Consider the following 11,980-nt stretch of genomic DNA (forward strand, 5'->3'; position numbering starts at 1 on the left):
CATATTATTTTCAAAGCTGACTTTTTTTTTTAAACACAGCTAGATGGGCATGTTGATATTGAGCTCTCGTTTTCTTATTCTGGGGCCCTCACATATTTTGACACTTTTTTCATTTTCTCCATCAAAAGAGACTCAGTGTTCCATAGAATGGTGCTTCATTTGTTAATATATTATCGTTATTAATATGTTACCTTCCTTCCTACTGGGATTGGAAAGTACATTGTTTTATGCCTTTATTCATTCCTTACCCTAACCAATTCCTTATATTTATGTCATGGAACCATCTCCCTGGTACCTCAGAGTAAAACTCTTCTCTCAGCAGAAATGATAAGTTCCCTAGTTGGTTACTTCAGTTGCTGCAGCAGTAGCTAGTGAGGGTCTCTTCCCCTTGCCATTAATCCTGACAATCACTATCAACTTTCTCACCTTTGATCTAAAAATCCCAGCTTCCCTTATCTTTATAACAATAATGGTGATGCCTATTTCCAGTAATTTGAAGAAGCGACCCAAGGAAGAAGGGAGGGAATGCTTTTTACAAACGACTGGGTCTCCATTTGGTTTTATTTCTTATTCTCTTACAACTTATAACCCCCAAAAGGCAAAAGGAAAGTTCATTAGTTCAGTGTCTGACAGCTCAGAAACTAGTAACCCAACACATTTGTGTCCCTTCCATTGATTTAACCCTTGTGGTAAGTTGGATTTTCAAATAATGTCCACGGCTATATTTCTAGTCTCACATGTTGTTCTGGAACCTTGCCACCTCCATCTTCAACAAGAAATGAAGTCCATCTCCCCTTTGCTTTGTGACTGCTTCGATGGATATAATGTCATGGAAATAATACTGAGTAACTTCTGAAGTTAGGTTATAAAAGGCAACCTGGCCAGGCATAGTGGCTCATGCCTGTAATCCCAGCAATTTGGGAGGCCAAGGCAGGCGGATCACTTGAGCTTAGGAGTTGGAGACCAGCCTGGGCAACATGGCAAAACCCTGTCTCTACTAAACATACAAAATTTAGCTGGGAATGGTGGCACATACCTGTAGTCCCAGCCACTTGGGAGGCTGAGGTGGGAGGATTGTTTGAGCCTGAGAGGCAGAGGTTGTAGTGAGCCAAGATTGTACCACTGCACTCCAGCCTGCATAATAGAGTGAAAATGTGTGAGAGAGAAAAAAAAGGCAACCCACACTTTGGGAACACTGAGCTACTCTTTATGATATCCAATTACCCTGAAGCTGCATGTTGGAAAGGCCATGTGGAGATATCATGTAGAGGGAGAGAGAGGCCCAATGAACTTCAACTATTTTAGCTCTCATTTTTGCATCTTCCCAGTGAACTGACAGACAAAGGCTGGGAGCTGGAACCTTCTGAAGGCTCATTCACTTGCATGTCTGTCATGAAGCTTCAGGGCAGCTCCAGCTGATGCCAGGTGAGCAAAGATGAGCTATTTTCTCTATACCCTGCCAAAACTGCAGATCGTGAGTGAAACAAATGCTGTTTTAAGCCACTTCATTTTTGGAGGGGTTTCTCATGCAGTAATAAGTAGTGAGAACGCCCCTAATGACCTGAGCTCAGACCAGAAGTATTATTTAATCCCTTTTCTGTAAAAAAGTAGAAATTTAAGTTCTTGATGTACTCTTTTATGGCAGACAGAAATGACAAGTCAGAGGGTTTTAAACTCTTTGTTTCCAGGCTACTGGGTGAATATAACACAGGAGATATTTCTTCAGAGCCTCTGGGAAGCTAGAGAAAGAAAGAATAATTGAAGTGGTCCAGAAGGAAGAGAAACACGTGACAGGCTATGCCTGGTACCTCCAGACCAGAGGGTAAGGAATGACCATTCCTTTCTTGTACATGTGTTATCATGGTCCTGCTTTTCCAAAAACGGTATTCACCACCCCCACAGAAGAATGTGAAAGTCCTGCTTTTCAGACTGCATGATTCTTTCCACAGAGAAAGATTTCCCTCTCCCTTCCTCTCCTTGCTACTTACATTTCTAGGGCTCACTCCTCCATGATTAGAAGACAGGTGGGTGACTGTCCACGGTGCTGCCCTTTGCTTACTGCACCAGACCATGTTTTGTTCCTTCACAGGAGCCCACATCCACAGGCTCTGTGATTTAAAAAGATAAATGCATCCTAGATCCCTACATGATCTAGAAGGTGTCACTAGGTCTTGTACATTTGTTGCAGATGGGGTATAAAGAACATCTAAAAGGGAAGACCACCCTTTGTTCTTTACTCCAATATCTTACCTTTCCTCCTCTATCTCTTTCCTTCACCCCATGCCCTCTCCCTGCAGGCCTCTTTTATTGCTGTGCCAGATCGTAAGTGGAGGTAGAAAGTAGATGGCAGTAGCATGGTCCTGAGGGTCCGGAGGATAGGACTATGCTTCACAGTTATCCAGGTGGCAGCTGTGGTGAGGGCTGACAGAGATGCTCCATCTGGAGCCAGACCTGCATACCAGTCCAGCCTCTGGTGTTTGATTGCTGTGTGAGTGAAGCAAGCACTGAGTCACATTTTTTCTCATCTGTAGACAGGTAACTCAGGCAGAGCAATGTGATGAGGATTAAGTGGGGTGCTGTATTAGAATCTTGTAAACTACAAAACATTTGACTGATGAAGGGTTACTTCTTTCTATGGGGGCCCCAAACAGAGATTTAAAAGTGGTAAAAGGATGAGTCCAAGGAACTACTGAAGGCTGCAGCAATGACGGGACCGATGAGGAGGGAGGAGAGAAGTTCCCAAAGGCAGAGGAAATCTGGACCAGCATCCCAGCCAGCTGGGTCTCATGGAGCTAACCCAGCAGAGGGAGAAAGAGGCTCACCTGGAGTTGGGAAGATGCCCAAACCAAGGCGGCCGGCAAGGCTCGGAGCTGAAAGGGAAGGAACAATTGTAATAATAGCAGCCATGTGCCGAGCACTGGCCAAATGCCAGCCACTGTGCAAGGCTTACATGCTCATTTAATTCTCACAACAACTCTGAGGCACGTGTTACTATCCTCATTTTACACAGTGGTGAATGAGGTTCTGATAGGCCCAAGAAATTTCTAAAAATCTCACGGCCAGAAAATGGCAAAATCTGGATTCAAATCTAAGGTTTTCTTTGTTTTGTTCTTTTTTTTTTTGAGACAAAGTCATACTCTGTCACCCAGGTTGGAGTGCAATGGCGTGATCTCGGCTCACTGCAACCTGCGCCTCCCAGGTTCAAGCAATTCTCATGCCTCAGCCTCCCAAGTAGTTGGGATTACAGGTGCCTGCCACCATGCCAATTTTTTTTTGTTTTTAGTAGAGATGAGGTTTTGCCCTGTTTGTCAGGCTAGTCTTGAACTCCTGACCTCAAGCGATCCGCCCGCTTCGGTCTCCCAATGTGCCGGGATTATAGGCATGAGCCACTGCGCCCGGCCCAAATCTAGGGTTTTCTTACACCTAACTAAGCCAAAGTTAGCAAGCTTGAGATAAGACTTTTTGTTTTGTTTTGTTTGGGTTTTTTTCATGATTTCTTTTTAAGACAGGTTTTTGCTCTTGTTGCCCAGGCTGGAGCACAATGGCACAACCTCAGCTCACTGCAACCTCCACCTCCTGCGTTCAAGCGATTCTCCTGCCTCGGTATCCCAAGTAGCTGGGATTACAGGTGCCCGCCACCATACTCAGCTAATTTTTTTATTTTTAGTAGAGACGGAGTTTCACTATGTTGGCCAGGATGGTCTTGAACTCCTGAGCTCAGGTGATTCACCCGCCTTGGCCTCCCAAAGTGCTGGGATTACAGGTGTGAGCCACTGTGCTCCGCCGAATTTTTTTTTTTTTTTTTTAATATATAACAAAGAGAAGCATCAGATCAGAAGAACCTAATGTGAGGCAGACTCCAAAGCCAAGGGATCAAAGAACAGGGTGAGCAAAACAGAAAGGGTAGGGGGACAAGTCAGAAAGGGGTCTGTGCGAGCACCAGAAACATGCACATACCCTCTTCCTTGTGGAGTGGCTCATGGGTGGGCCAGGCACTTTTAAAGAGCTGCAGACAGAGCAATCTCCTGCAGCCTGTTCTTATGTGAGGACCAGAAAATCTTCCACATGGGTCTCCCTGTGCTCGTGTTCCCTTCTCATCATTGTAATGGACAGAATTAGTGCATGGTATCAACCAGCATTCGCCAAAGTTTGTTCTGTGGGACCCAAGTTCCGTGGGGTTAAAAGATACAACTTGGAATGAAGATTCAGTTAAATTCACTTCAATTTAACACACTTAGTGAACACCCACAAACAGAGCTATGATGTATTCAACCATGAACAATAGGCAAAGTCCCAGTTTTCATGGAGCTTGTAGACCAGATGTCCAGTAAGTTTGGAAAATGTTACACCAAAGTGATATTGGTTTCTTTACTGCAAACATTTCAGGGTCTTATTATGATGATATGCATTGTGACTTTCTAAGAGTTGGGTAGAGTATATAGTGTTCCCCCATGATATCTACCCACGGAATCCTATTTTACTTGTTGTAGCTCCTGGGCTAGTGTTCTTTTTTCTTTCTTTCTCTTTTTTTTTTTTTTTTGAGATGGAGTTTCATTGTTTTCACCCAGGCTGGAGTACAATGGTGCCATCTTGGCTCACTGCAACCTCTGCCTCTTGGGTTCAAGCAATCCTCCAGCCTCAGTCTCCCTAGGAGCTGGAATTATAGGCACCCACCACAACCCCCCCTGCTAATTTTTTTATTTTTAGTAGAGATGGGGTTTCACCATGTTGGTCAGGCTGGTCTCAAACTCCTGACCTTGGGTGATCCTGCCTCGGCCTCCCAGGGTGCTGGGATTACAGACATGAGCCACTGTGCCTGGCCCAGGGCTGATATTCTACAGAACAAGCTTGCAGGGGATGCTAGGGTAAACAGAGAATGATACACACCCCTTCACCTCCGTTCATTTTCCCACAATACTGGTAGTGTGGCCAAAAGGGATGATGGGGAACACATAAGCCCAGAACATGGCAGCCAGGTGATGCAACTATGGGGGTAAGGGTGCCATTTGTGGATGTCAAATGATGGCTGCCTCTCAACACTGAGCCTGATGAAGAGTCAAGACTACCTGGAAATCGCCACAGGCGAGCCCACGGAAGGTGTGTGCTTCTCTGAACAAGACTGAGAAGCTCACTGGGCCAGAGATGTAGCAGGAGAAGGAGAAATAGAAAGTGGAGCCTGGGGAGAGGGAAGGTCCTTTGCTCCTAGGCCATAGGAGAGGGGGAGGATTTTCTGTCACAGTCCTGTGGGAGGACCTAGGTGGCAGCTGTCCTGGCATAGGGGAACAGCATGTCCTGTCTTAAAAAGAGAAGTGCTCCTGGAGCCAGTGTGGGGCTTTGTATGCCAGCAATCAAAGTTTATCACTCAGACAAACAAGCCAGAGGAAAAGAGCTGACAAATGGCTAGCATTTCCCCCTCCTTCTTCTCCAGGAAGACGTTTTGGTCTTGGTTTCCTTCTGGGTTTTTCCTCTCTCTGATCTCTCTTGCCCTCACGCAGTGTTCCCTGCCCAGGCGTTACATAACAGCCTGGACTGCAGGGAACACCTATACAAGAGGCCATGACAGTTAGACAATGGGCAGGCACAGGCTACCCTGAGAAAATGGAGTCATTCATGAGCTGTGTGAGAGGCGGCTCTGTTCCCAGCTTGGCTCACTGGTAAATGAAGTGCGCTGGGGACAAAGAGGGAAACTTTACACTCTAGCAATTTTCCCACAGTGGCGGGCTCACGGAAAAACAAGGCACTAGTTGGCTTGGAGGAGAAAAGGCAACCATATCCATAGACTTTGCTTTCTCCCCCACATTGCCGTCTTGTGCCAAAACCACAGAATAAACTTCCAGGGAGGGAACAGCAAGGCTATACTCGCTCTGGGTCTCAAATGGCAGAAGCCAGAGAAAAGGTGTGGGTCTGCCTTCAGCTTCTGTTTCCATGGCTGCTTGATGGGTTTTCATTTCTGGATCAGCTCATATTTGACCTCTGAGCTAGCTCGCCACCTTAGAGGGAAGGAATGTTTTCAGCTGAGATGATCATCCTGAGAGAAGTCGTAATGGCTTCCCCTAGCGCAGCTGCTCAGCAGGGTCAGGGAACACCTTCCTCTAACACAGCCGGCTGGCTCGCCTGATCTGAGGGGCTCTTCAGCCCACACTGCTCAGGGCTGTGTGTGGAGTCACACCTCGAGAATCCTCTGCTGTGGGGTCCAAGGCCTCTTTGCATAGGAATCTGTACTGCAGCTGCGAGTATGGTGCTGTCCTATAGACCATGAGGTGCTAAAGATTTAACCAAAAAGTTATTGAGTGTCTTATAGTGGGGGTTTTATATAAGACTAAATTTCATGTCAAGAAAATACCAAGGTTATTACAAATAATCTTATACGTTAAAAACAATTACCAAATCCCAGCAATGACCTACTTATCTATTTAAAGAAACACAGCCTCATACAGGAAGACTCCATCCTTCTGAGCACCCAGCCTACAACATGAGCAAATGCCGGTTGCTTAGGAATATGAGGTTAAATGCTCTGGGTCAGACAGATGGGCCTGGATCCTAATTTCAAAACTTAGTAGCTGTATGACCTCATAGGAATTGCTTCCTTTTTGCTGCCTCCACTGTATTATCATAGTGGTCACAATACTTAGGAAGGTGGGCTAGGACAGACCAAGCATGTCTCCTGAGAGTGCTGAAGGAAGTGGACTCCAGGGCAACCCCTTCTTTGGGGCCATTCTCAGCCAAGGGCCCCTGCCCACAGCACTGAATACCCTCGCGAGACCAGTGGCCATTTTTTGAGGAAAATTCCCATTAACCTGGAAAACTTCACAACAGACCAACATTGTTTCCTGCATTGGGGCTTGGAAACCACTGCATGAAATAATTCATCTGTTACTGTTTAATCCTATACTGGCTTTAGTTATATTCTTCATAGAGAAACCTTTAAAGTTTTCTCCTTTATGCGTCAGGTGTAGCTAGGCAACGTTGGCCAAATCTACGTGCCTCCCCTAACTGTTTCCACTTCAGCGTTTGAGGGAAGAATCAAAAGCCCTTGGGCTTGCAGATGCTTAGAGAATAGGCACGAGGCAACATTTTCTGAGCTCTCATCATATCCCAGGTACCACGCTAGACTTGCGTATGTATGGTACTCTCAACAGAGTGAGGCAGAGAGGTGATGAAGTGGGTTAGAGCCTGAGGATGGAGGTTGGGAACCTATGGGAGCATGTGCTAACCAGTGTGGTGGTGACCGCAGAAGGCTTTCCAGAGGAAGAGAGAGCCAAGCTGAGTCTTGATGAATAGCCAGGTGCAGGTGTGGTGGTGCACCCAGGCAGAAGGAGTAGAGCAAGAAAGGACTTGGCCAGCCCACAGAGCCTGCCTGTCTGATGTGTTGCAGTAGATCCACAGAGCTGCAGAACTGGAAGAGGGGGTGAGGGAGGAGGTGGGGAATAGGAAGGCAGGAGCCAGGTCTCCATCATGCTCCTAATTCCCTCTGGGACGTCATCTGTCCCTCAGCAATGCCTCTAATAGAGATATCTGCGGCTCTAAACATTTACTGATACCTTAATCTTTCAAGCAGAATGGTAAAGCAGAAAAAACCTGTGGGTACCTCCTCACATGTGTTGTTTGTTTGTTTGCTGTGAGACAGGGTCTCGCTCTGTCACCCAGGCTGGAGTGCAGTGGTGCCATCACGGCTCACTGCAGCCTTGACCTCCTGAGCTCAATCAATCCTCCTACCTCAGCCTCCTGAGTAGCTGGGACTACAGGCATGTGCCACCACGCCCAGCTAATTTTTGTATTTTTTGTAGAGATGGGGTCTCACCATGTTGCCCGGGCTGGGATTCCTCACATGTTTTCACATAAGTAGTCCCTATACTTGCCTGGTTCTTTCCAATGCGAAGAGAAATCTTCAGGTAATTAAGTTTAAGCTTCCACAACGATGTCTCTTCTCCCCACTGCTCTTTGAAGCTGATCTTTGTTGGGAAAATTATTTTTCATCAAACTGATCTAGATTACTCATTGACTAGCTTGTTGACCATAGTTGCTTCCAAAAAAAAGCTCACCTATTAAACTTAACAATAGGTACCAGTATTGAACTAGTATTATATGTCTGGCATGGTGCTGGGTGCTTCTGAAACATTTTTATTCAATACTCATAGCAAATTAATGAGGAAGACACTATGATCATTTTCACCTTACAGATGAGAAAAATAAAGCTTGATAAAATACCAGCTTATACATGACACAACTGGGTTTTAGTCTATTTGATTCCAAAATCACTACTCAGAGTCAATTCACTCCACTGCTATTACAAAATGCTTTTGAGAACCACCTAAAAGAAAGACATGTGGCTGTTGCTGCACAATGGACAACCAAGTTTTTTGACCAGAAAACATTTTTGCCTTCGCAGAGAGAACTCGGGAAAGCAGCAGGCAGTCCAGAATGGCGATGGGAAGATCCAGAGGCAGCAAAGGCTTCTCTCCGCCATGTGAAAGGCCTGAGTTTAGATACCTCAGGGAAGTTTTAATGCCAACCTTCTGTAAAACCCCCATTCTCTAACGTATGGCTTTAATTAACAATCATGTATCACTATTGGTTTGTTAATCATAGCAAATGGACCATACTCCTGTAAGATGTTATCAACAGGAAAAATTGAGGGAGAGGTATATGAAGCTCTGCACTATCCTTGCAATTATTCTGTAAATCTAAAACTGTTGTAAAAAAAAAATAAAGTTGGGGGAGGAGCAAAAAGAAAAAAGTTTCTTTTTATTTAAAAAAACCCTTATTCTCCACAGCCACATCCATATTTCAGAATTATTCTTAGAAACTTCCAGAAACAATTCATTTGCTGTATATAACATTATGGCCTAGATTAAACTGAGCAGTAATTATTAATGCTTAATGTTAGTGTGGAAGCTCCAAAATTATATATTAGAGTGTTTGTGTAACTCTAAATCTTAAGATACATGTCAGTGATACCCAAAGTTTATTTATTTTTTTATTTTATAGAGAAAACATAATTGACAAAATGGTTACATACTTTTTAAACTTTGTTTTCAACATCTTTGGGAATTGTAGCCATTGAACCCCATGTTCCTGATTCAAGTTCCTCTGTGCATCTCGTAAGAGTTGTTGAATTGCAGTCCTAATGCCTGGGATTGAAGAAGATGCTTCCAAGGGGCCAATCTCACAAATCAGCAGATAGGCTGACCAGTCTTTTTCACTCTGTTCTCAGGCAAGTGAAAACGTTGTCTGGTCCTAAACATTATGTTCTAGTTATGCCCCACTTGTTGAGGGGTTGAGGGTGGCATTGATGCAGTCTCCATGCTTTAACTAGGCTGTTATTCCCTATTACCTGCCTGCCCCAGCTTCCGACTACCACCCAGGTTAAGAGGAGCATGTCTGATGAAGAAACCACCTCCCTTAGTCAAGATGATTCAACTTCATTCTACTTTCATGCCCTTTCTCCAGGTGGAGATCTGAGGGTCTGAGGAGGAGACAGAGAGAGAAACGGATGCAAAAAGGCTCAATTCTCAGGCTCCTGTCCCAACAACATCAGTATTATTTTCATAAATTTAATAAATGTATAGCTTTATATTATATATAAAGTCATATATATAACTACACACACACACACACACACATATATATGTAAAACAATGTAGAAAGCCTGGCCAACATGAGTTTCATTATTATCCAGAAAGTCAGCAGGGGTTGGATGAGCTCATTCACAGAGACCCCTGGGTTTTAGGAGCGGGGATTTTTATCCCTCTGGACTGGGAGAGTTGGGAAGAATGAAAGGATCCAAGCTTTACCAAATTCAGACTCACATTTTAGTTCCCAGCCAAAGGTCATATTGAAGCACAGTGAGAAGCAAAGTTTCCCTGACAAAGGGGGTTGGACTTGGAGGTTGGTTCCCCTATTTAGAGTCAGACAATGGGAGGGCAGTTTATTACTTTCACAGCATGATGACAGTGCAATGCTTGGTAAACAAACAAACAAACAAACAAAAAAACCAGTTCTCAGGACATTTAGAATTTGTTCTTTCTCCCTGCCATGTGCTTCTGGGATGCTCCCATAAATCCCTTCTCTTATCTGGATACAGGGACATATTGACTAATCCTGCTAGGGATTGGGATCTGGAAAAAGCAATTTCTTCTTTGGTTTGTGCATTTTAAAAATGCCTGTGCAAGGACTATGAACCTGCTATTCATATTCCCAAGAAAAGATACCTGTATCAATTACTAGATATGGCACCTTGGTCATCAAGAGTGAGTGAGTCCAACAACTAGCAGGTGTCTTGGCTCATGAGGCGCCCCCTCCAGCATTAATGGGAAAAGAGATGAGGGCCAGGGCTGGGTGCAGTGGCTCATGCCTGTAGTCCCAGCCCTTTGGGAGGCCGAGGTGGGGGGATCACGAGGTCAGGAGTTCGAGACCAGCCTGGCCAACAGGGTGAAACCCTGTCTCTACTAAAAATACAAAAAAAATAGCTGGACGTGGTGGCCTGTGCCTGTAATCCCTGCTACTTGGGAGGCTGAGGCAGGAGAATCGCTTGAGCCCGGGAGGCGGAGGTTGCAGTGAGCGGAGATCGTGCCACTGCACTCCAGCCTGGGTGACTGAGCAAGACTTTGTCTCAAAAAAAAAAAAAAAAATATATATATATATATATATATATATGAGGGTCCAGAGATTCCAGTTCAACTCCTCACTCCTGGGGAGATCTCACCAAATAGCAAAGGGTTTCCTGTTCACCCTTTCCATACTGGAACAAGTGAGAGGTGGGGGATGGGGAATCATTTTCCAAAGCCAGAATTGGCCCTCTTGGAATCTTTGTGCGTTTCTGATGGAATGTAGGAAAATTAAGGGAACTTGGGAGGTTCCAGGGATTTAGCACAGTCTGGGCCACAGCACAAGGTCTCATAGGCTCTGAAAGACCAAGCTATAGCTCCAATACAGGTGTTATCTGACTCCAAAGTTCAGGCCTCTTCTACTTGAGATCTGAGCCCCTCACACTGGAGCTTGGTCAGGTAAGGCTACAAAAGGGAGAGAGTAATGGAGGTCAGCGTTGAATAGATATGAATATAAACTCTTGGGCACTGTTAACACCAAACAGCCTGACATCTCACTTCAGATATAATTATAACAGTGTCCGAAATCCAATATTAACATTTAAAACTTCTAGCACGCTTATTGTGGAGTCATTGAGTGATGCAGAAAGAAAAAAATAAAGCCCTGAGAATTCAGCTCATTTACCCCAAGTCACTGACGCATTTAAGGAACAGCTCTTATGAGTCCATTTAGGTGGTTTCGGGCTGTGGAAGATGCCCAGAATCCCTAAATAGAAATAAGTACTGGTCATCAGAGCAGTGCGGTTAGGCCCTTTCTGGTCAGGAGGTCATCTTGGGCTCCAGAGCCACTTGTTCAGCTCTGATGTCTAAACAGCCAAAGTGAATTATTCACTTAGGAGGGTGAAAAACACTCAACTCCCCAGGATTGTCAAATGGAGTTTTCCATCATAAAATATCTTAGTCATTTGGAATCTAACCAAAGTAAACGCCTAGTCCTGACCCACCCATACCTCTGTGCTGGATGGGAAAGGAGAGAGGGAAATCCCAAAACAAATGGAAAAGCCACCTGCCAGCCACAGAGTGTGCATGGCCGTCCCTGGGCAGGGCTACTCCAGGTGAGACACGGTTTGAGCCAGGCTACAGGTGATGAGCGGGTCATGGGAGGGCTCTCAATGGCATCTCTGTTTGATTCCAGGCCTGAGTGGGGCTGCGGCTTACATAACAGTTTGGCAGGGAGACGCAGCCAGGCGGAAGCACGCGGGTTTCCAGCAGCGCATAATCATCTTTGATTTCTCTGTTTGCTCAGCAGCTTTCATGTGGTGGGGAAGGCAGTAGTGCAGGAGGAGGGGCGGAATTCCGATACACTGCGGCCTTCTGTTTTCTTCTGCAAAACAAACAGATCCAAACAGATCCCTATGGCCAGGGAATTAGCC

At 45.2% G+C, this 11,980-nt stretch overlaps 1 long non-coding RNA gene across 1 annotated transcript; it reads left to right on the forward strand.

The window, feature by feature from the left end:
- Positions 1 to 1,337: 1,337 nt before the first annotated feature.
- On the forward strand, positions 1,338 to 8,737 carry LOC102139408 (uncharacterized). The gene is made up of 3 exons (XR_273060.4): positions 1,338 to 1,425; positions 1,689 to 1,822; positions 8,390 to 8,737. It is a non-coding gene; the product is annotated as an uncharacterized lncRNA (long non-coding RNA).
- The last annotated feature ends 3,243 nt before the right edge of the window (positions 8,738 to 11,980 follow it).

Source organism: Macaca fascicularis, chromosome 1 (genome assembly GCF_037993035.2).
Source record: "Macaca fascicularis isolate 582-1 chromosome 1, T2T-MFA8v1.1".
In the NCBI taxonomy this organism is placed as follows: Eukaryota; Metazoa; Chordata; class Mammalia; order Primates; family Cercopithecidae; genus Macaca; species Macaca fascicularis.